A 23,379-nucleotide genomic window follows, 5' to 3' on the forward strand; every position below is an offset into this window, starting at 1 on the left:
TGTGGCTACTGAGCACTTGAAATGTGGCTGCTTCAAACTGAAATATGCTATCAATATAAAATACACACTGGATTTTGAGGACTTAGTGAAAAACAAAAGAATGTAAAGTATCTTGTTCATGTTGAAATGATAATATTTTAGATATATTGGGTTAAATAAAATATATTATTAAAATTAACTTCACCCATTTCTTTTCACTTCTTTTAATATGGCTACTAGAAAACTTAACACTGGTAGGGCATGGTGGCTCATGCCTATAATCCCAGCACTTAGGGAGGCCGAGGCATGAGGATCACCCGAGGTCAGGAGTTTGAGACCAGACTGGCCAACGTGGCAAAGCTCCATCTCTACTAAAAATACAAAAATTAGCTGGGTGTGGTGACACATGCCTGTAGTCCCAGCTACTCAGGAGGCTGAGGCAGGAGAATTGCTTGAACCCGGGAGGCAGAGGTTGCAGTGGGCCGAGATTGTGCCATTGCACTCCAGCCTGGGCAACAGAGTGAGACTCTGTCTCAAAAAAAAAAAAGAAAAGGCACCAGGGCACCAAGAATGACTGATTTTATGTTTTACTTCTTAGTCTAATCACCATAGGTAATATTTTAATAGCTATTCTACGTGGGAAAAAAAAAGTATAACTTAAAGCCAAAGACCAGGTAGTATTTTCAAGGAGATAATATGCAAATACTTCCATAGTCTTATCCTTATAGGCTGCTTAACTACAAACCATATTTAATTAACAGCAGTCACAGGAGATGACTAGCCAGAGTGTCTAGGAAAAGCACTGCCAAGCAGCTTTACTGTAACTGTTTTACTGGGAAAGACCTCAAAGAGCCCATGTTATTTCACAATTTCAATTTTGGTTTTTCAAATTACAAGTTAATCTAAAGAACTCCACTAAGTTCTAACTACATTACTTCATATCTACGGAATAATTCTAAGCCTGTGGGTTTTTAAAAAAATTTTATTAGATGTTCTAGAATTGGGCAACACTTCATTCAATGCCATAGAGTGAATGTTCTCCCCCAAGCCTGTGATTTAATAACTACTTCACTGAGCCCCAGAACACACAAAGTTATCTGAGGAACAACTTGAGTGCCAAGTACCATTCTGGGTGCACAAGAGAGAAGACAATTCATTACTCCATATAGGCTGCCTTAGGACATTATATAGGGCTCAATTCAAAGGATTTACTCGGGTTAAGTCAGCAGATAGTAGATGCTACTGTACAAAGGCAAGGTGGGTGTAATCCTGTTTTCTATAACTGAAGAGAAAAGAAAAAAATGAAACAGCAAGTCATCAAAGACTTTTTGGACTTTTCAAAACAGGAATTTCTCAGCCCCTTGGGGATAACCTACCAATAGCAAGTCATAAAACAAACAACTATTGTCTAATGGGGAACTTATTACTGTAAAGATGACTGAAAAAGTCTGTCCAAAGTTACAGTTCTCATTTATATACTTGAATCTAATGAAACCAAAAGATAATGCAGTCAAGACCACTTACAAAAGGGATTTACTACACAGCTTCATAAAACTTTTTAAAATTAAGACTTGTACTTCACATCCATGCACTAGCGGATTTACAACGAGGGTGAGGGAAGGTGGAAAGAGAGATGAAAATCTGGCTCATACAATAATCCAGAACAGAAAGTGATCTAAAGATAATTTCTGTTCCACTTTGCAATGTGTCATGACATTTTCCTTTGGGTACCACCTATACTTTTATTATAAATACATACATTTTAAATAGAGCATACCTGTGTTTTATCTGCTGCCTACACTAACCTCTTCTTTGCCGTCAGGAAAGGCCCAGTGATCAAGCCAACCAAAGTACAAAGTAACACAGAAGATTTCTTGCACTGAATTCTATAGGAACCAGTCCTTTTAAGAGATATGTTCGAAAGATTATAAAATAATGTTCACTGTGGAAAATTTAGAAAAATATAAAAAAGAAAATAAAAGATAAAAACATCCATATCCCACCGTCCCACTATCCAGAACAAAAACTGACATGTTGCCAGGTGTAGTGGCCTGTGACCCCAGCACTTTGGGAGGCTGAGAGGGGAGGATTACTTGAGGCCAGGAAGTCAAGGCTGCAGTGAGCTGTGATTGCACCACTGTACTCCAGCTTGGGTGACACAGCGAGATCCTGTCTCTGAAAAAAAAAAATTGACATGTTGATGTAATTCCTTTAAATCTATTTCAGAATGTGTGTGTGTGTGTGTATATATATATATTTTTTTTACATTAGAGTCATAGCATTAATACAGCTGCATATTCTTTTAAAGTTTATTGTGTAGTAAACATTTTTCTATGAAAAGAGTATTGTGTTTGTTTGTTTGTTTGTAAATAGAGCGGAGGTCTCGTTATGCTGCCCAAGCTGGTCTCAAACTCCTGGTCTCAAGCAACCCTCCTGTTTTGGCCTCCCAAAGTGCTGGGATTACAGGCATGAGCCACAGTACCTGGCCTGAAAGGAGATATTTTGTTGTTGTTGTTGTCATTGTTTGAGACAGAATCTCACTCTGTTGCCCAGGCTAGAGTGCAGTGGCACCATCTCAGCTCACTGCAACCTCCATCTCCTGAGTTCAAGTGATTCTCATGCCTCAGCCTCTGGAGTAGCTGGGATTAGAGGCGTGCACCACCATATCTGGCTAATTTTTGTATTTTTAGTAGAGACGGCGCTTCACCATGTTGGCCAGGCTTCTCTCAAACTCCTGACCTCAGGTGATCTGCCTGCCTCAGCCTCCCAAAGTGCTGGGATTACAGGTTTGAGCCACTGCACCTGGCCTGAAAAGAAACTTTTATTTAAAGCACACAAAAGAACTATTTTGTTTCTATTAGTGTTTTCAATACAACCCTGCTAATCCCACTGAGGGCCACATAATTTATTTAGATTTGCAAACCCCAATTTATTTGTTCTCACCATACCACGTTCTAAAAATAATCTGAAGCATCTGCAAGTAGATTAGGAAGGAAAAAAAAATGAGAAAAGTAAGAGAAAGCAATTCATGCTAGAGAAAAACATTCAATCTTCATAAAATTTTCACCATAGGATAAACAGCATAATGGATGACAGAGAGTCCACATTAAAATACTGTAGGCCAGGTGCGGTGGCTCACGATTGTAATCCTTGGGAGGCTGAGGAGGGTAGGTCAGGAGTTCGAGACCAGCCAGGCCAACATGGCGAAAGCCTGTCTCTACTAAAAATACAAAAATTAGCCAGGCATGGTGAAATACACCTGTAATCCCAGCTACTTGGGAGGCTGAGGCAGCAGAATCACTTGAACCCGCAAGGCAGAGGTTGCAGTGAACCGAGATGGTGCCACTACACTCCAGCCTGGGCAACAAGAGCGAAACTCCATCTCAAAAAATAAATTAATTAAATAAATTAATAAATACTGTAGCTTTAAACTATTAGAGTCATTCATAATTTAACCATTCATAATTACTCTAGACATTAAGAATGTAATTTCAAGTTTAAAAGATAACTCAAAATAAGTACACTTACATAGTAAGCACACAATTTCATAGTTTTAAGTCCAAATAGTACCTTTATAAGATTTAAGACTAGATACTTGCAATAAGAAGTCTATATATAAATCTAGTTTTGATTTCCTAAAGAGACAAAATATTAACACTTGAGTACCCAGTCTGAAACAAATTACTATAATTACTGTAATGTTCAATTACATATAACAGGATTTGCTTTAAAGTTAAAAACCAATGATCAAGCTTGTAAAAATGAACATCAAGCTATAAGAAAACTTGAATTATAGTTCCCTACTAATACAACAAAATTTGAATATATGAAAGAAGTAAAGGCCAGGCATGGTGGCTCATGCCTATAATCCTAGCACTTTGAGAGGCCAAGGTGGAAGAGGGATCGCTTGAGCTCAGGAGTTCAAGACTGGCTTGGATAACACAGTAAGACCTTGCCTCTACAAAAAATTTTTTTAAAAATTAGCCTGGCATTGTGGCGCATGCTTGCAGTCCCAGCAGTCTCATGGAGGCTGAGGCGGGAGGATCACTTGAGCAGATTGAGGCTGCAGTCAGCTGTGATCATACCACTGTACTCCAACCTGGGTGACAGAGCTAGACCCCATCTCTAAAGAAGGAGCAAGAGCTTAACAAACCTAATTCCCTCTAAATTCAAAGTAACAAACATGATTTGTCAATTACTGAGTGCACAGTTGATTGTTAAAGCTGCCTAAGAACAGGTCTGAGCCCTACAAAAACTAAAACTAAAACAAGAAAACCCACAAAACAGACCAAATTTGTGCATCAGATGACTTCCCCACTTGGGAACACTTCCACTTCCCCAACCAGACACATTCCTCTGTATCAGTGTGGTGTAAGGGAAAGGACAGTAGAGACGGGAGCTGGATGGGCCTGGGTGCAAAACCCTGCCTGACATTTATTAGCTATTTGTCTTTGGGAATGGTATTTGATCACCGAATGGGCTTTCTCTTTAGTAAAACAGGGAACTCTCTCTCCTTTGAAGAACTGTTGTAAAGTTAAAATCAATAGTGGTTGTATAGCATCGCTCCGTGCTGGTGCTGCTAGTGCCAGATCCTCAGAGCTGCAGTTATTGTTCCTTTCCCCCAGGGTCTCCCTTTCATGGACATTTCTTACCTTTTTTTTTTTTTTTTGAGATGGAGTCTCGCTCTGTTGCCCAGGCTGGAATGCAGCGGCGCAATCTCAGCTCACTGCAAGCTCTGCCCTCTGCCTTCCGGGTTCACGCCATTCTCCTGCCTCAGCCTCCCGAGTAGCTGGGACTCCAGGCGCCCGCCACCACGCCCGGCTAATTTTTTGTATTTTTAGTAGAGACAGGGTTTCACCGTGTTAGCCAGGATGGTCTCAATCACCTGACCTCGTGATCTGCCCGCCTCAGCCTCTCAACGTGCTAGGATTACAGGCGTGAGCCACCGCGCCCAGCCAGACATTTCTTATCTTAAACCCATTTCCTTAGTGCCCTGGAAAGCAGGTTAATCCGTCAGATTCACTAGGGGTTAAGTGTGATAATCACCAATCAGCTTTCCCTGCTAAGTAAAATACATGCATTTCAATGCACACTCTTATCATATCTGGAGGGAAGGAGTTAGTGATGCTGTGATTTGGCATGTTAATTTAAGGAGAGAAGGGAGGTCAGGAGAGCTGGGTGGTGACCTGATCAAATATCTCCATACATATTTCACCTAGGATGGCTCTAGGTCCTAAAAGGAGTAAAAGGTGAAAACACTAAGTGATATTCAAAACAAAAGAAAAAGATGAAAAATAAGAACCTTGGTTAAAGAGCAGTCGAAATAAGTAATGATTACAGCTAAAATTTATATAGCACTTTTTATGAGAGGCCAGACGCTGTTTTAAACACTTGATATATTTATTTGCTCACTTCATAATTATAACAAGCCTATCAGATAGGTACTATTTTTATCCCACTTTACAGAGGAGAAACTGAGGCACAGAATTTTAAGTGATTTGGCCAGACGCGGTGGCTCATGCCTGTAATCCCAACACTTTGAGAGGCCAAGGCGGGTGGATCACGAGGACAGGAGATCCAGACCATCCTGGCTAACATGGTGAAACCCCGTCTCTACTAAAAATACAAAAAATTAGCCGGGCGTGGTGGCGGGCGCCTGTAGTCCCAGCTACTCGGGAGGCTGAGGCAGGAGAATGGTGTGAACTCAGGAGGCAGAGCTTGCAGTGAGCCAAGATCACGCCACTGCACTCCAGCCTGGGTGGCAAAACAAGACTCCGTCTCAAAAAAAAAAAAAAAAAAAAAAAAAAGATTTTTAAGTGATTTATCCAAAGTCACGGTCACAACACAGGTAGTAAAGGCATGGAACTGGAATCATAACGCACAGTCTGTTTTCAGAATGTCTGTTCTTCACACTATAGTAGTCTTGTTTTTTCTTTTTTTTAAACTAGAGATGGCGTCTGGCCATCTTGCCCAGGCTGGTCTCAAACTCCTAGGCTCAAGCGATCCTCCAGCCTCAGCCTCTGAAAGTGCTGGGATTACAGATGTGAGCCACCGTACCCAGCTACTACAAGAGTATTAGAAAGTGGGAATTTTGGCCAGGCTCAGTGGCTCACGCCTGTAATCCCAGCACTTTGGGAGGCTGAGGCAGGCGGATCATCTGAGGTCGGGAGTTCGAGACCAGCCTGACCAACATGGAAAAACCCCATCTCTACTAAAAATACAAAATTAGCCAGCCATGGTGGCACATGCATGCAATCCGAGCTACTCAGGAAGCTATGGCAGGAGAATCACTTGAACCTGGGAGGCAGAGGTTGCAGTGAGCCGAGACTGCATCATTGCATTCCAGCCTAGGCAACAAGAGCAAAACTCCATCTCAAAAAAAAAAAAAAAAGGAATTTTAGTTGATTTTTAAGTAACCCACAAACCAATCATTGTAACTAGCCAATGTGATCTTACGGTATTTTAATAGACATACTAGTACTTGGATTTTGAAGGATCTAGTAGTCTAGCTGTAACAGACCCACATCTGGATGCTATTCTAATTCTGTGTATCAAAATTGAAATGGAACACTAAAAAAACCAAACACATCCAGGGAGGGACAACCAGGGTGTGAGGAGTTGAAGACCTTGAACATTTTGCCCAGCAAGAAGATGCAGGCAACAGGAGTGAGGTTAGGAGAGAAAAACGTGAATTACAGAAGAGTGGCCCCTCAAATACCTGGAAATCTGTACAAGAAAGGATAAATCACTCCAGGACTAGAACCTGTCTCCTCATAACATCTTCTCCCAAATTCTTCCCCATGAAGTAATACAGAGGTCTCCACCCTGGCTGATACTAAAAAATATATACAGCAAGAAAGATGCTTGGGAACGAAACCAGTGCCAAATTGGAACCTCTGAGACTGGGACCAGGTTTCAAATTTCAGAAGCTACGGCTGGGCACTGTGGCTCACGCCCAGCACTCTGGGAGGCCTAGGCGGGTGGATCAGCTGAACGTCAGGAGTTCAAGACTAGCCTGGCCAACATGGTGAAACCCCATCTCTACTAAAAAATACAAAAAAATTGGCCGGACGCGGTGGCTCACGCTTGTAATCCCAGCACTTTGGGAGGCTGAGGCGGGCGGATCACGAGGTCAGGAGATCGAGACCATGGTGAAACCCCGTCTCTACTAAAAATACCAAAAAAAAAAATTAGCCGGGCGTGTTGGCGGGCGCCTGTAGTCCCAGCTACTCGGAGAGGCTGAGGCAGGAGAATGGCGTGAACCCGGGAGGCGGAGTTTGCAGTGAGCCAAGACTGCGCCACTGCACTCCAGTCTGGGTGACGGAGCGAGACTCTGTCTCAAAAAAAAAAAAAAAAACAAAAAAATTAGCCAGGCATGATGGTGGATGCCTGTAATTCCAGCTACTTTGGAGGCTGAGGCAGGAGAATCTCTTGAACCCGGGAAGCAGAGGTTGCAGTGAGCTGAGATCACGCCATTGCACTCCAGCCTGGGCAACAAGAGCAAAACTCTGTCAAAAAAAAAAAAAAAAAAAAAAAACAAAAACACCACTCCTCAGATGATGCTAATATGAGGCCAAAGAATAATAATAAATTTATTCATGATCATAAATAAATATAACAAGAACCTCGAAATCAGAGCAGAGATCTGGGCTCAACTCTGAATACGCCTCAGAATCACCTGAGGAGCTCTACAAAGCCAGATGCCAGTTCTTAGCCCAGAACTAGCAAATAGTAATCTCCAGGGTTCTAATGAAGCGGTACACTGTAGACTGTACAAGGACACCACGGCAGAAGAGGAGGCTGGAGAAGGCTCTCCTGTCAAGATATCTGAACTTTCTTCCAAGGGCAATGGGGTAAGTCTTTGAAAAGCTTTAAACAGACAAGTGATAGTTTGATTTACATTTCAAAAAGATCCCTCAGGCTGCAATAATCCTGGTGGGAGGCGGTGGTGGCTCATTTAGGTAGCAGCATTATAAGTGTTTTGAGGCGGACATCCATCTTCTGTGACATTAAAGAGCTACATGTGATGGGACTTGGTGGCTGATTGAAGGGCAAAGGTGACTCAGAGAAAGGGAGGAGTAAGTGACAACCTCCCAGGTTCCCGTGGCATTTGGTGTTCAGATGGAGGTCACATGCTCAGCATGGTAAATGTCATGGCAGGAGTGCCAACATTGAGAGGGCAATTGGGCCACATGGTCTCTAAACACTGTTTGTTCTATAAATTACTGTCAGGCTTGATTCCCTCAAGACATTACAGCTGCAGCAACTCAAAATAATGCTGTAGGAAAAGAAAGTAGATATTTAACCAAAAAGGGTTCAGGGCTTGTACTCCTGACTGGTAAAACCTGCCATCCCCTCAGGAAAAGAGAGAGAGGCAAGAGAAAAATCAGGCAGAAACATCAGAGCCAAAATGCCTAGGGGGCCATGGCAAGAGCTGTTAACTGTCCCAAAATCTGTGTGCTTGCCTCCAGGCCATTTTCCACACTGTGGGTAGAGAGACCTTTTCAAGACACAAACTTGATCTTGCCACTCCCCTACTTAAAACCCTCCTGATGACTGCTCTGTTCTTAGGCTAAAAAACAAGATTTGTTATCTTAAGGCAGAATAGCATGGATTTGAATCCTGGTTCCACCACTTAGATCACTTAGCGTGTAGCTAGTGCCAGTTATTTATCCTCTTTGTGCCTTAATTTCCTCATCTATAGAAAGGGGAGAAAACAGTGCTTACCTCACAGGGTTGCTGTACAGATTCATCGAGCTAATGAACACGTAGCACTCAGGAGCCCAAAAGCGTACAGCATGTAAGTGTTTGTACTCATTACTAGCATGACCGACATCCTGGCTGGCTCTGCCCCTCTCATATGGCTGGTACCGCTGGTGGCTAAGTTCCTGGCCCTCACTCTGCTCCTTCTTCAGGTCCTCAAAAACACCAGGCTCCTGCCTGCCACTGGCCCTCACACATGCCTTCCTTCTATCACCATCACCATGACTTGCACCCAAGTACTGTGACTCCATAACTTGGACTCATAACCACTATGCCGGACTGAAAGCCCCATGAAGACAAGAAGAGTCTTGGCTTTTGCTCACTATCATGTCCTACCCTGAACCCTGGCATCCAGCATAGTATCTGGCTCATAATAGGTGCTGAAAAAATAGGTATTGAATGAATGAACCACTGGAGTGGATTACAACTAAACTGTGTAGCCAGGTTCTCCCAAGTGAGGACAATGCACCCAATTAGAAAATATTCTGAGGAATAGGCCAACTCTTCCAGTTTTGCTGTTCGAAAAATTCAAGAATGATCAAGAATTACTGATTCAAGAATAATCCTTCAGTGACTCTTCAATAAGGGTAAAATCACAGCACTCCCCAGCTCAAAAACACACACTAACATCTCATTGTCCAGTGCAAAATCTTTACCCTTATCTCAGGCTCTCTAACTACTCAGCCAACTTTAGCCCCTTCCAGTTCCTCTCTCCAGCCTACAGATGACTTTCTTTTTTTGAGACAGGGTCTTGCTCTGTTACCCAGGCTGGAGTGCAATAGTACCATCACAGCTCACTGCAGCCTCAACCTCCTGGGCTCAAGCAATCCTCCCACCTCAGCCTCCTGAGTAACTGGGATTACAGGCACATGCCACCATGTCTGGATAATTTTCTTTTTTTCTTTTTTTTTTGGTAGAGACTCAGTCTCACCATGTTGCCCAGGATGGTCTCAAACTCCTGGGTTCAAGTTGTCCTCCTACCTCGGCCTCCCAAAGTGCTGAGATTATAGGCATGAGCCATGGCACCCAGCCTCCAGTTGACTTTCATAAGTGTTGTCTTCCTTCAAGTCAACTTATCTCCTCCTTGCCCCCCACCCACAGACTTTGTTCCTTTTTCACATTTGTTCTTGCCTAAAATGCTTTTTTCTCTGGGTGGCATTATCCGTCCCTTTCCTGTGTCTGTCAGACAGGTTCTCCCTAACCTCACCCCTAGTCCAATGACTGCTTTCACTCTGAATCCCCACAGTATATATATAAGCATCTGAGGCCCTTTCCTATTGGCTTTGATTCTACCTCCTTCACTTGAGGAGCAGCTCTCTGCTGGCAACCACGTACCATCCTGATTTAGAACTTCCCACAGGCTAACTTAAGACACCAAATAAACACTTGCACACACATGTAAACACCACCTCCCATTACAGAAGTACACCTCCCCTACTGAACAGATGATGGCCACGATACTGAAAAGCATGGCATCAACATGACAACTGCATCCTGAAAGATCAGCTCTAGCCTATAGGTTTGGTTATCTTGAATTTCGAGTTTGGAGAGAAGCAAAGTATTTTTCTAATAAACTGTGAATGCTGAGGAATTCACCTTCATAGGAGTCAGAAACAGGCTGCCAAACTTTTCAAAAGAAAAACAGTGGTAGGTTGAGCAAGCACATTGTCATGTCAGATTTTCCAGGCTCAAGGGCCACTGAAGGGAGAAGGGCAAGTAGCTGGAAAAAACCTGTGGGTACTGTTATCTTTGGCCAAAGCTCAACTAAAAGAATCACAAAAACATCCACTGATCTAAAATGCTATGTAAGTCATTAATATTCATCTAAGAGAGGCAACTGAAATAAAGCCGATAAAGAGAACTTAAGCCATTCTCCTACCTCAGCCTCCCAAGTAGCTGGGATTACAGGTGCCCGCCACCACACCTGGCTAATTTTTGTATTTTTTTGTAGAGATGGGGTTTCACCATTTTGGCCAGGTTGGTCTCAAACTCCTGACCTCAAGTGATCTGCCTGCCTTGGCCTCCCAAAGTGTTGGGATTAAAGGCGTGAGCCACTGTGCCTGGCCAAGAATTTAAATTTCTGAGTCTCAAAGTCATAAACCTATAATACGGCTCAATGCTTACCGCAGTGCTTACTGGAGAGAAGGAAGATTCTTTTCTCAAATTTATTCAGGTCACTTTCCCTATACGAGATACTAAGGTAGTCCTGGTCACTTACATGGAACAATATACCTGGGGCTGACGATGCTTGGATATATAGAAGTCCTTCAGTAAAAGAAACTATGAACTTTTGAGGCAGAACCTCAAATTCAGAAGGCATTTGTGGTGGTTGGATAACATGGCCCTAAATTCTCTCATTATGCTCCACTCTCTGAGAGGAGGGGGTCTTTGTTCCCTTCCTTTGAATCTAGCTAAGTCCATAACTGCTCCAACCAACAGAGTATGCTGAAAGTGGCGAGATGTCATTTCCACCTGATTTCATTGGAAGGCTTGTTCTCCAGAACCAGCCACATTCTGTGAGAAACCCAAGGCAGAAGGGGAGGCCACAAGTAGGCACGTGGTCTACAGTCTCAGCTGAAATCAGCCTTTGAATCATCGCAGCCCAGACATCAGATACAGGAGTAAAGAAAATTCCAGATGATTATTGCCCCCAGCCGCTTGAGTCTTCTCAGTGAGACCTCAGACATCGCAGAGCAAAGACAAGCCATCCCTGCTGTTATCTAAATTCCATCTTTGAACATAGTCAAATGATTGCTGCTTTAGGCCACTAAGTCTGAGCTGGTTTATTGCATTCGGCGACTAGAACAACATTTTTACTAACATAGTGATTGAATGTAGACTTAATAATGAAAGAGTCCAACTTCCATAAGAAAAAAATTCATAATTTTAAAGGAAAAGGCTTTGCTGTTAAAGTTTTTTTTTTTTTTTTTGAGACGGAGTCTGGCTCTGTCGCCCAGGCTGGAGTGCAGTGGCATGATCTTGGCTCACTGCAAACTCCACCTCCCGGGTTGAAGTGATTCTCCTGCCTCAACCTCCCAAGTAGCTGGGACTACAGGCACCCGCTATAACACCTGGCTAATTTTTGTATTTTTAGTAGAGATGGGGTTTCACCATATTGGCCAGGCTGGTCTCGAACTCCTGACCTTTTGATCTGCCCACCTCAGCCTCCCAAAGTGCTGGGATTACAGGCATGAGCCACTGCGCCCGGCCTGTTAAAGCTATTTTAATAGTATATTTATTTTCTCCATGCACTCCTTTCTAAATTATTCAGCCCCACTTTCTTTCAAAACAACGTTTATACACTGACAATTCTCAAATTTATGTCTCTAGCCCCATCCGCTAATATGAACATCAGACACCTATAGCCAACTGCCTCTTCAATATCTCCACCTGGATGTCTAAAATGCATGTCAAACTTAATGCATCCAAAGCCAATCCCTTCATTAAAAACTTCTTGCAGCCGGCTTCTCCTCCAGTCTCCCCCATTCTAGCAAGTGACATCTCCATTCCTGCACATGCTTAGGCTAAAAACCTTGAAATGAGCCTTAACTTCAACTCCAGTCTCTCTCTCTCTTCCTCCCCCTCCTCCTTCCCTTCCTCCTGCCACACCTATTCCATTAACAAATCCTGTTGGCTCTATCTTCAAAATATATCTGGAGGTGACCGGGCACAATGGCTCAGGCCTATAATCCCAGCACTTTAGGAGGCTGAGGCGGGTGGATCACTTGAGCTCAGGAGTTTGAGACCAGCCTAGGCAACATGGCAAAACCCTGTCTCTACGAAATATACAAAAATTAGCTGTGTATAGTGGCGCAAGCCTGTGATCCCAGCTACTTGGGAGGCTGAGGTGGGGGTATTGCTTGAGCCCAGGAGGCGGAGGTTGCAGTAAGCTGAGATTGCACCACTGCACTCCAGCCTGGGCGACAGAGTGAGATCCTGTCTCAAAAAAAAAAAAAGGAAGGTGAGCCCTTCTCACAACCTCCCACTGACGCAGCCTTAATCCAGGCCACCAGCATCTCTTACCTAGACAGCTGGACTAGGCTAACTGGCCTGGATGCTTTCATCCTTGTCCCTCTACCTTCTATTCTCCACATTACAGATCCTTTCAAAATAAGAGTCCTGGCTGGCACGGTGGCTCAAACCTGTCATCCCAGCACTTTGGGAGGCTGAGGCGGGCAGATGAATTGAGGTCGGGGTTCGAGACCAGCCTGGCCAACAAGATGAAATCCCGTTTCTACTAAAAATATAAAAATTAGCCAGGTGTAGTGGCGGGCACCTGTAATCTCAGCTACTCGGGAGGCTGAGGCAGGAGAAGTCGCTTGAACTGAGGAGGTGGAGGTTGCAGTGAGCTGAGATCGCGCCACTGCACTCCAGCCTGGGTGACACAGCGAGACTCCGTCTCAAAAAACATAAAAATAAAAATAAATAAAAAATAAAATAAAAATAAAAACAAAAATTCGCCGGCACGGTGGCCCAAGCCTGTAATCCCAGCTACTAGGGAGGCTGAGGCAGGAGCATAGCTTGAACTCAGGAAGTAGATGTTGCAATGAGCCGAGATTGCACCACTGCACTTCAGCCTCGGCAACAGAGCAAGATTTTGTCTCAAAAAAAAACAAAAAACCAGAGTCAGATCATTTCATTCCCCTGCTCAAAACCCACTCAGGAAAAAATCCAAAGTCCTACCACGGCCTATGGGTCAATCCATTTTGCCCAGATGTCCCTCTTTGCCTTCTACCCTACAGCTCTCCCCTTGCTCACAGCTGTCCCCTCTCTGCTCCTGGAACACACCTTGCCCATTTCTGCCCTAGGACTCTTCTCTCCACCTGATAGGCTCTTTCCCTAGATATCTCCATGGCTTGCTCCCTCACTTCGTTCAGGTCTCTGCACAATGTCCCTTGACACCCCTCTATCTAAAACAGCAACATCTCCCCTGCTGAATTCTCCTTTACAGTACTCTTCACCCTCCATTGTTCATATATATTTTTTTCATATATCTCCTTCCAATATGACCAACTAGGAACTTAAGCCCCATAAGAACAAAGACATTCTTCAGTTCACTGCTATTTCCCCAGCAACTACAGAATGCTCAAATATTTGAATAAATGAATGAAAATTAAATAAGTTTTTCAAAAATCTGGAACACACTTTTAGCATAGAGAAAACTGAAGTACCGGCCGGGCGCGATGGCTCACGCTTGTAATCCCAGCACTTTGGGAGGCCGAGGCGGGCGGATCACGACGTCAGGAGATCGAGACCACGGTGAAACCCCGTCTCTACTAAAAATACAAAAAAATTAGCCGGGCGTGGTGGCGGGTGCCTGTAGTCCCAGCTACTCGGAGAGGCTGAGGCAGGAGAATGGCGTGAACCCGGGAGGCGGAGCTTGCAGTGAGCCAAGATTAAGCCACTGCACTCTAGCCTGGGTGAAAAAGCGAGACTCCGTCTCAAAAAAAAAAAAAAAAAAAAAAAAAGAGAAAACTGAAGTATCATAGGAGGCTAATTCACTTCATATAGCAGCATAAACTGCCCTTCCTTAAGTAGGAGACAATAGGTACAATAATGCATGCAAATGTAAGTGGTAAAGCAAACATACAAAGTTTCCCAATAGAAGAGTTTAAATTAAAATCTAAACTTCCAGCCAGGAGCAGTAGTGGACGTCTGTAGTCCCAGCTACTCAGGAGGCTGAAGCAGGAAGATCACTTGAGCCCAGGAATTCGAGGCCAGCCTGGGTAACATAGGAAGACCCTATATCTAAAAACATAAAAATAAAAATCTAAGCCTCAAAAGAAAAAAAAATAAACAAAAGGCATTTCCTATAAAGTTAAACTGTTACAGAATTGTTTTTCTTAAACTGTAATAATGAGACTTTAGCACTCTCTTGTCCTCTAAAAGACATTATTTCATGACATGTGCCCATTGGTAGTATTTGAGAATCTAAGAAAGTAGATCACACTAAATATTGATATGCAGACACTAAAATCATACAACCACTTGGATGACTAGATTTGAGATATTCCCAAAGTGACAGGTTTTTGTTTTGTTTTGTTTTTTGAGACAAGGTCTCGCCCTATCGCCCAGGCTGGAATGCAGTGGTGCAATCTCAGCTCACTGCAACCTCTGCCTCCTGAGTTCAAGCAATTCTTCTGCCTCAGCCTCCCTGGTAGCTGGGACTGCAGGCATGCACCACCACACCTGGCTAATTTTTGAAATTTTAGTAGAGACAGGGTTTCTCCACGTTAGCCAAGCTTGTCTCGAATTCCTGGCCTCAAGTGCTCTGCCTGCCTCAGGCTCCCATTGCAACCAGCCTTTTTTTTTTTTTTTTAAACTTTTATTTTAAGTTTGGGGTTACACGTGCAGGTTTGTTATATAGGTAAACACGTGTCAGAGGGGTTTGTTGTACAGCTTATTTTCATAAAATATTAAGTATTAAGCCCAATACCCAATAGTTATCTTTTCTGTTCCTCTCCCTCCTCCCACTCTCCACCCTCAAGTAAAGCCCAGTATCTGTGGTTTGTAAGTCCTTATCATTTAGCTCCCACTTATAAGTGAGAACATGTGGTCTTCGGTTTTCTGTTCCTGCATTACTTTGCTAAGGATAATAGCCTCCAGCTCTATCCATGTTCCTGCAAAAACATGATCTCAGCCGGGCGCAGTGGCTCACACCAGTAATCCCAGCACTTTGGGAGGCCGAGGTGGGAGGATCACGAGGTCAGGAGTTCAAGAACAGCCTGCCCAACACGGTGAAACCCCATCTCTACTAAAAATACAAAAATTAGCCAGGCATGGTGGAGGGCACCTGTAATCCCAGCTACTTGGGAGGCGGAGGCAGAGAACTGCTTGAACCCGGGAGGCGGAGGTTGCAGTGAGCCGAGATCGTGCCACCTGCATTCCAGCTTGGGCAATAGAGCAAGACTCTGTCTCAAAAACAAACAAAAACATGATCTCATTGCTTTTTATAGCTGCATAATATTCCACAGTGTATGTACCACATTTTCTTTATCCAATTTGTCACTGATGGGAATTTAGGTTGATTCCATGTCTTTGCTATTGTGAATAGTGCTGCAAGTAAATCTCTTTAAATAGCAAATCTACTGCCTGCTTTTCAATGCTTTACCCTCAAGAAACTTGGGCTACAACTCAATAACAAAAAGCAGCATTTTTGTTGTTATTGTTTTTAATTCAGTTTTGTTTTGTTTTGTTTCTAAGAGACAAGGTCTCACTCTGTGGCCCAGGCTGGAGTGCAGTGGCAGGATCATAGCTCACTATAACCTCGAACGATCAAACTCCTGGGCCTAAGTGATCCTCCCACCTCAGCCTCCTGAGTAGCTAGGACTACAGGTACATGCTGCCAAACCCAGCTAATTAAAAAAAAACTTTTTTTTAGTGATGAGGTCTATGTTGCCCAGGCTGGTCTCAAATTCCTGGACTCAAGCGATCCTCCTGCCTCAGCCTCCCAAAACACTGGGATTATACAGATGTAAGTCACTGCACCTTGGCCATGTGCTGACTTGTTGTTGTTGTTTTTTTTTTTTTTTTGAGAACGAGTCTTGCTGTCTCCCAGACTAGAGTGTGGTGGTGCAATCTCGGCTCACTGTAACCTCCACCTCCTGGTTCAAGCGATTCTCCTGCCTCAGCCTCCTGAGTAGCTGGGATTATAGGCGCCCACCACCATGCCCAGCTAACTTTAGTATTTTTAGTAGAGATGGGGTTTTGCCATGTTCACCTGGCCTCAAGTGATCCGCCCACCTTGGCCTCCCAAAGTGCTGGGATTACAGGCATGAGCCACCACACCCGGCCTTTTTTTTTTTTTTGAGACAGAGTCTTGCTGTCGCCCAGGCTAGAGTACAGTGGCATGATCTCGGCTCACTGCAACCTCCGCCTCCCAGGTTCAAGCGGTTCTCCTGCCTCAGCCTCCCGAGTAGCTGGGATTACAGGCGCCTGCCACCACACCTAGCTAATTTTTGTATTTTTAGCAGAGACGGGGTTTTACCATATTGGCCAGGCTGGTCTCGAATTCCTGACCTCGGTTGACCTGCCCGCCTCGGCCTCCCAAAGTGCTGGGATTACAGGCGTGAGCCACCGCACCCAGCCATCTTCTCATTTCTTTGGTGAGATTATGTTTGGTTTTTGCTTCTGAAGATTTCCCTGTTTTTCTTTTTTTTGGTTTTTTTTGAGAGACAGAATCTTGCTCTGTCGCCCAGGCTGGAGTGCAGTGGTGCAATCTCAGCTTACTGCAACCTCCGCCTCCCAAGTTCAAGCATGCACCACCTACAGGTGTGCACCACCACACCCAGCTAATTTTTTTTATTTTTTATTTTTTAGTAGAGGCAGGGTTTCACTGTGTATTGGCCAGGCTGGTCTCGAACTCTTGACCTCAGGTGATCTGCCCACCTCGGCCTCCCAAAGTTCTGGGATTACAGGCGTGAGCCACTGCACCAGGCCTCCCTGTTAAGCCCAGTTTATCCAGTATTTCTAGGTGTTTTGTACAAAAGAGTTTTCAGGGCATCTAGCCTAACATAGAGCAGAAACAGAAGTCAGGATGAGTCAAGTAACAGTATTTGAGAAAACTTTAGAGGTAGAACCAACAAGATTTGCTAATGCTTTGAATGAAAGCAGAGATAAGACAGAACAGGGAATTTAAGAATGATTCCTAGATTTCTGGCTTGCACAAAGGAGTAGGTGGTGGTCTACCATTTATTTAGATGGGGAAGTCAGACAGGGAGAGAGGCACAAACTTGTGAAGAGAAAAGTTTAAGAGTTATATTTCGGGCAAGATAGACAGGAGGCAACTACAAGTTACCTGAGGGAAGATGTCAAGTCTGCAGCAGGATGCAGGAGCTGGGAGCCCAGTGACTGGGTGGAGGGCCACACTTGGTAGTCATCACAGTGGCTAATGCATCTTCACAGTAAAAGCCAAAATAGGCAGGGCACAGTGGCTCACGCCTGTAATCCCAGCACTTTGGGAGGCTGAGGCGGGCGGATCATCTGAGGTTGAGAGTTCGAGACCAACCTGACCAACATGGAGAAACCCCTTCTCTATTAAAAACACACAATTAGCCAAGCATGGTGGCGCATGCTTGTAATCCCAGCTACTCGGGAGGCTGAGGCAGGAGAATCACTTGAACCTGGGAGGTGGAGGTTGTGGTGAGCCGAGATTGTGCCATTGCACTCCACTCTGGGCAGCAAGAGTGAAATTCCGTCTCAAAAAAAAAAAAAAAAAAAAAAAGCCAAAATAATGGATTAGATAACCCACAGAGAGAATACAGAAAGAAAAGAGAGCCCCAGACAGAGGCCTAGAGCACATCAACGTTCAAGTTCAAGTAGAGAGGTTTGACCAGGAAAGTTAACTTGGGAGGACCAGTAAGACTGATGGAAAACCTGGGGAATTTGTTGTCACAGAAGCCAAGGACTGTGTTTCGAGAAAAAAACAGTTCAACTATGTCTAATACCACTGAAAGGTGGAGCAGCATAGCAACAGAGCAGTGTCCATTCAATTTGGTAATACAGAGTTCACCCTTGACACATCCCACCCCTTCCTTCAATTAGGTTAATGCTTCTGAACTCCAAGACAAATCCACCAAGAAGTGCAGGATGGCACTCAAGCCACTCTCATTACTTTTATTCTTAGGACTGACTGCCTTAATGTCTCCCATTACCCCCTTGGGAGATTATCTTCTCAATTTTGTCCTTTAATCTGATCCCCTCCCCTGCCGCAAAAAAAGTAATTGAAAAGAGTCCAAGAAGAATGACCTCTACAAACAGTGATTCTCCTCCCTCAAAATATTATTTCTCCACTGTTTTAATTCCGCCTAGGTTCAGAAATGTTCAGATCTTAAGGAGGAATCAGAACATAATGTATATATTACTCTCTCCAGAATACAATGTATAAGGGCAGGGAGATTACTCTAAACATAAAGATCAGTATCAGTATCCGTGAGCCCAAGAGTTGGAAACCAGCCTGGGCAACATAGTGGGACCCCATCTCTACAAAAAATAGAAATAATTAGCCAGGTGTGGTGGCACGTGCTTGTAGTCCCAGCTACTCAGGAGGCTGAGGGCAGGAGGACTGCTTGAGCCTGGGACGTCAAGGCTGCAGTGAGCCATGATCGTACCACTGCACTCCAGCCTAGACAACAGAGCAAGACCCTGTCCAAAAAGAAAAGAAAGATCAGTATCTGTCTTCCACACCGTGGACCAATGGCCAGTCTTATGTAGACACCAGGGAATCCGAAATTACAGAGGAGGGGACTGGGAGGAGGAATGCGAGTACTTCATATCCTTGTCTCCATTACACATGGGCTTGAATTCTACAAGAAAAATTTTATGCTAGCTAAAAAGCTTTAAAGGGGAGAAATTAAATATATCCAAAATATACAAAGAACTCTTAAAACTCTCAACAATTTGGCCGGGTGCGGTGGCTTACGCTTGTAATCCCAGCACTTTGGGAGGCTGAGGTGGGCGGATCACGAGGTCAGGAGATCGAGACCACGGTGAAACCCCGTCTCTACTAAAAATACAAAAAATTAGCCAGGCGTGGTGGCGGGCGCCTGTAGTCCCAGCACTTGGAGAGGCTGAGGCAGGAGAATGGCGTGAACCCGGGAGGCGGAGCTTGCAGTGAGCCGAGATTGTGCCACTGCACTCCAGCCTGGGTGACAGAGCAAGACTCCGTCTCAAAAAAAAAAAAAACTCTCAACAATTAGAGAACAACCCAATTCAAAAACTGGGCAAGGATCCTTTTGTAGTTCATAAACACCTAGTTCATAAGCGTCCACACTCACACGTGAGATCTCCCCCCTTCAAACTTTGTTATGACATTGGAACGTTACTATCTGATGTGAAAAAAAATAATTTTTTTTTTTTAATTGAGGCTGGGCCAGGCACAGTGGCTCACGCCTGCAATCCCAGCACTTTGGGAGGCTGAGGCGGGTGGATCACCTGAGGACAGGGAGTTCGAGACCAGCATGACCAACATGGAGAAACCTCGTCTCTAATTAAAAAAAAAAAAAAAAAAAAATTAGCCGGGCGTGCTGGCTATAATCCCAGCTATTTGGGAGGCTGTGGCAGGAGAATCGCTTGAACTCGGGAGGTGGAGGTTGCAGTGAGCTGAGATTGTGCCACTGCACTCCAGCCTGGTCAACAGGAGCAAAACTCTGCCTCAAAAAAAAAAAAAAAAAAAATTGAGGCCAGGCGTGGTGGCTCACGCCTGTAATCCTAACACTTTGGGAGGCTGAGGCAGGTGGATTGCCTGAGCTCAGGAGTTCAAGACCAGCCTGGGTGACACGGTGAAACCCCATCTCTACTAAAATACAAAAAAATTAGCAGAACATGGCGGCATGCGCCTGTAATCCCAGCTACTTGGGAGGCTGAGACAGGAGAATCACTTGAACCTGGGAGGCGGAGGCTGCAGTGAGCTGAGATCGCACCATTGCACTCCAGCCAGGGCAACAAGAGTGAAACTGCGAAACTCCGTCTCCAAAAAAAAAACAATTTTAATAGGTTACCACTATACACCCATTAAAATGGCTAAAATCCAAAACACTGACACCACTAAATGCTGGTGAAGATGTGGAGTAACAAGAACTCTCACTCACTGCTGATGGGAATGTAAAATGGTACAGTCGTTTTGAATATAGTTTGATAGTTTCTTACAAAACTAAACATACTCTCACCATATGATCTAGCAATTGCACTCCTTGATATTTATCCAGAGGAGGTGAAAAGTCCTGCACTGGAATGTTTATAGCAGCTTTATTCATAACTGCTCAAACTTGGAAGCAACCAAGATGTCTATCCTTCAGGTGAATGTTTGATAAACAACATGTGGTATATCCATACAATAGAGTATTACCAATGAAAAGAAACAACCTATCAAGCCACAAAAAGACATGAAGAAACCTGAAATGCATATCATTTAGTGAAAGAAGCCAATCTGAAAAGGCTACATACTGTACATCCAACTATATGACATTCTGGAAAAGACAAAACTATGGAGATAGTATAAAAGATCAGTGGTTGCCAGTGGTTCAGCAGAGGAATGAACAGGTGGAGCACAGGGGGTTTCTAGGGCAGTGAAACTATTTTATATAATTGTATATTGGCAAATATACATCATCACACATTTGTCAAAAGCCATAGAATGCTCAACAGAGTGAAATGTAATGTAAACTACGGACTTTAGGCCGGACAGAGTGGCTCACACCTGTAATTGCAACACTTTGGGAGACTGAGGCAGGAGGATTGCTTGAGCCCAGGAGTTTCAGGCTATAGCAAGCTACGATGATGCCACCGCATCCCGGCCTGGGCAACACAGTGAGACCCTACCTCTAAAAAATAATAATAATAAAATAAAAATAGAAATAAAATAAACTCAGGAATTTGGTTAGTAATAATGTATCAAGTTGGTTCATCAGTTGTAAGGGACGTACTATACTAATGCAAGATGTTAATAATAGAAGTTGTGAGAGAAAGTAAGGTGTATATGGAAACTCTCTGTACTTTCCACATAATTTTTCTGTAAAACTAACACTGCTCTAAAAAATAAAGTCTAGACTGGGCGTGGTGGCTCACGCCTGTAATCCCAGCACTTTGGGAGGCCGAGGCAGGCGGATCACAAGGTCAAGAGATCAAGACCATCCTGGCTAACAGAGTGAAACCCTGTCTCTATTAAAAATACAAAAAATTAGCCAGGCCTGGTGGCAGGCAACTGTAATCTCAGCTACTTGGGAGGCTGAGGCAGCAGAATCATTGAACCCAGGAGGCAGAGGTTGCAGTGAGCCGAGATCCTGCCATTGCACCCCAGCCTGGGCAAAAAGAGTGAAACTCCATCTCAAAAAAAAAAAAAAAGGAAAAGAAAAGAAACCCCATCTCTACTAAAAACACAAAAACTAGCCGGGTATGGTGGCAGGTGCCTGTAATCCCAGCTACTTGGGAGGCTGAGGCAGGAGAATCACTTGAACCCGGGAGGTGGAGTTTGCAGTGAGCCAAGATCACTCCACTGCACTCAGCCTGAGTGACAGCGAGACTCTGCCTCAAAAGTAAAATAAAATAAAAATAATAAAGTCTATTAATTTTTAAAATACATTAATTGAGCTTTATGGTTAAGTTTTTAAAAAGATAAATCTGACCCATGAAGTTTAAATAATAGTCAAGATGGAAGATGAGTGATCTCCCTAAGGAGACAAGCTTTTCTATGAAAATCTTATCAAAATGTACAATGTACTTAGAAAACTAAGTGACCTCATTACGCATCATAGTTTTGCATGATGTAACCACTCTTCAGAGAATATCTCATTTTGTCCATTAGCTCCCACACAAGAGAAGGTTAAGGAAATTCCACTACACATGAAACTATAGTCCCACAATGTAAGTGAAGTGGTGGCCATGCCTGGGAAAGAAAGAGAATACACGCTTAGAGAGAATCTAGAAAGAAACACTACCCAGTTTGTTGGGGATAGCTCATGATCTAAATTCTAAAAAGCAAACCCATATAGAAACTAGTCTGGGCTGGGCACGGTGGCTCATGCCTGTAATCCCAGCACTTTGGGAGGCTGAGGCGGGTGGATCACCTGAGGTCAGGAGTTCGAAACCAGCCTGACCAACATAGTGAAACCCCCGTCTCTACTAAAAATACAAAAAAATTAGCCAGGCGTGGCGGTGCATGCCTGTAATCCCAGCTACTCGGGAGCCTGAGGCAGGAGAATTGCTTGAACCTGGGAGGCAGAGGTTGCAGTGGGCTGAGATCGTGCCATTGCACTCCAGCCTGGGCAATAAGAGTGAAACTGCATCTCAAAAAAAAAAAAAAAGAACCCAGTCTGAAGCATGAATTCACATTACGTTTTCCAGTCAATCACTCAGCCAAAGAGAACCCTGAGGTGGCCAAGATAATTTAACAACCCTATCAAGTAGATGTTATTCCCATTTACAGATAAGGACAGAAATGTTAAGTGACTACACATGGATGCAAACTTGGAGCCTTCAAACTCCCAGGCTAGTAGCCAAATTACCTGTTTTTAAATCTCATCTCTGCTATCTGATCTCTGCCAAGCAAATTTCCCTTTGAATTTGTTATGCAAACAATTACGAGAATAAAGGAAAATGAGAGCTTTATATACGTTACATGTAATAACTGGAAGTTAACTTTACTAAGACATCTGAAATAAATCAACACTTATAAAACTTAAAGGCTATTCTTTACCAGAATCGTCTGTAGAAATTAACACGAGCAGTCAGAAAGTACCTTAAAACAAAACCAACATTAATCTGGTAATGTCATGACTTCATAAAATATCCTTAATATTCAGGTACATGCATACCAAGAAGAGTAAACAGAATAAAAAGAAAACTCTAAAGCATTTTTCATTCACTACATGTCTACTCTTCCACTTACCTTTATCTCTAAAACAAAAACATTTTCTAAACCCTGTGGATATGACTTCACTAATCCAAAGAAGACTTTATATTCTATGGTCCTTGTAAAGCCACGTTTCTCAAACTAAGGACCAAGGACCATCTGAATCAGAATATCTGCTATGCCTGAGAGGATGACCCCAGATAAACTAAATCAGACTTTCTTGGGCAGATCCATAGATTCTTTCTTCTTTTTAAGCAAATAACCCAGGGATTCTTATGTTAAAATCTTTG

The 23,379-nt window shown here is 43.6% G+C and overlaps 1 protein-coding gene and 1 non-coding gene across 8 annotated transcripts in view; one reads left to right on the top strand and one right to left on the bottom strand.

The window, feature by feature from the left end:
- The window catches only part of STAT3 (signal transducer and activator of transcription 3), a 79,062-nt gene that overhangs the window by 40,169 nt on the left and 15,514 nt on the right, over positions 1–23,379 (bottom strand). The window lies entirely within an intron of this gene.
- LOC129470880 (small nucleolar RNA U13) lies at positions 19,470–19,574 on the top strand. Its single transcript, XR_008653397.1, has one exon. It is a non-coding gene; the product is annotated as a small nucleolar RNA U13 (small nucleolar RNA).

The sequence above is a fragment of the Symphalangus syndactylus genome, chromosome 20 (genome assembly GCF_028878055.3).
Source record: "Symphalangus syndactylus isolate Jambi chromosome 20, NHGRI_mSymSyn1-v2.1_pri, whole genome shotgun sequence".
Lineage (NCBI taxonomy): Eukaryota > Metazoa > Chordata > Mammalia > Primates > Hylobatidae > Symphalangus > Symphalangus syndactylus.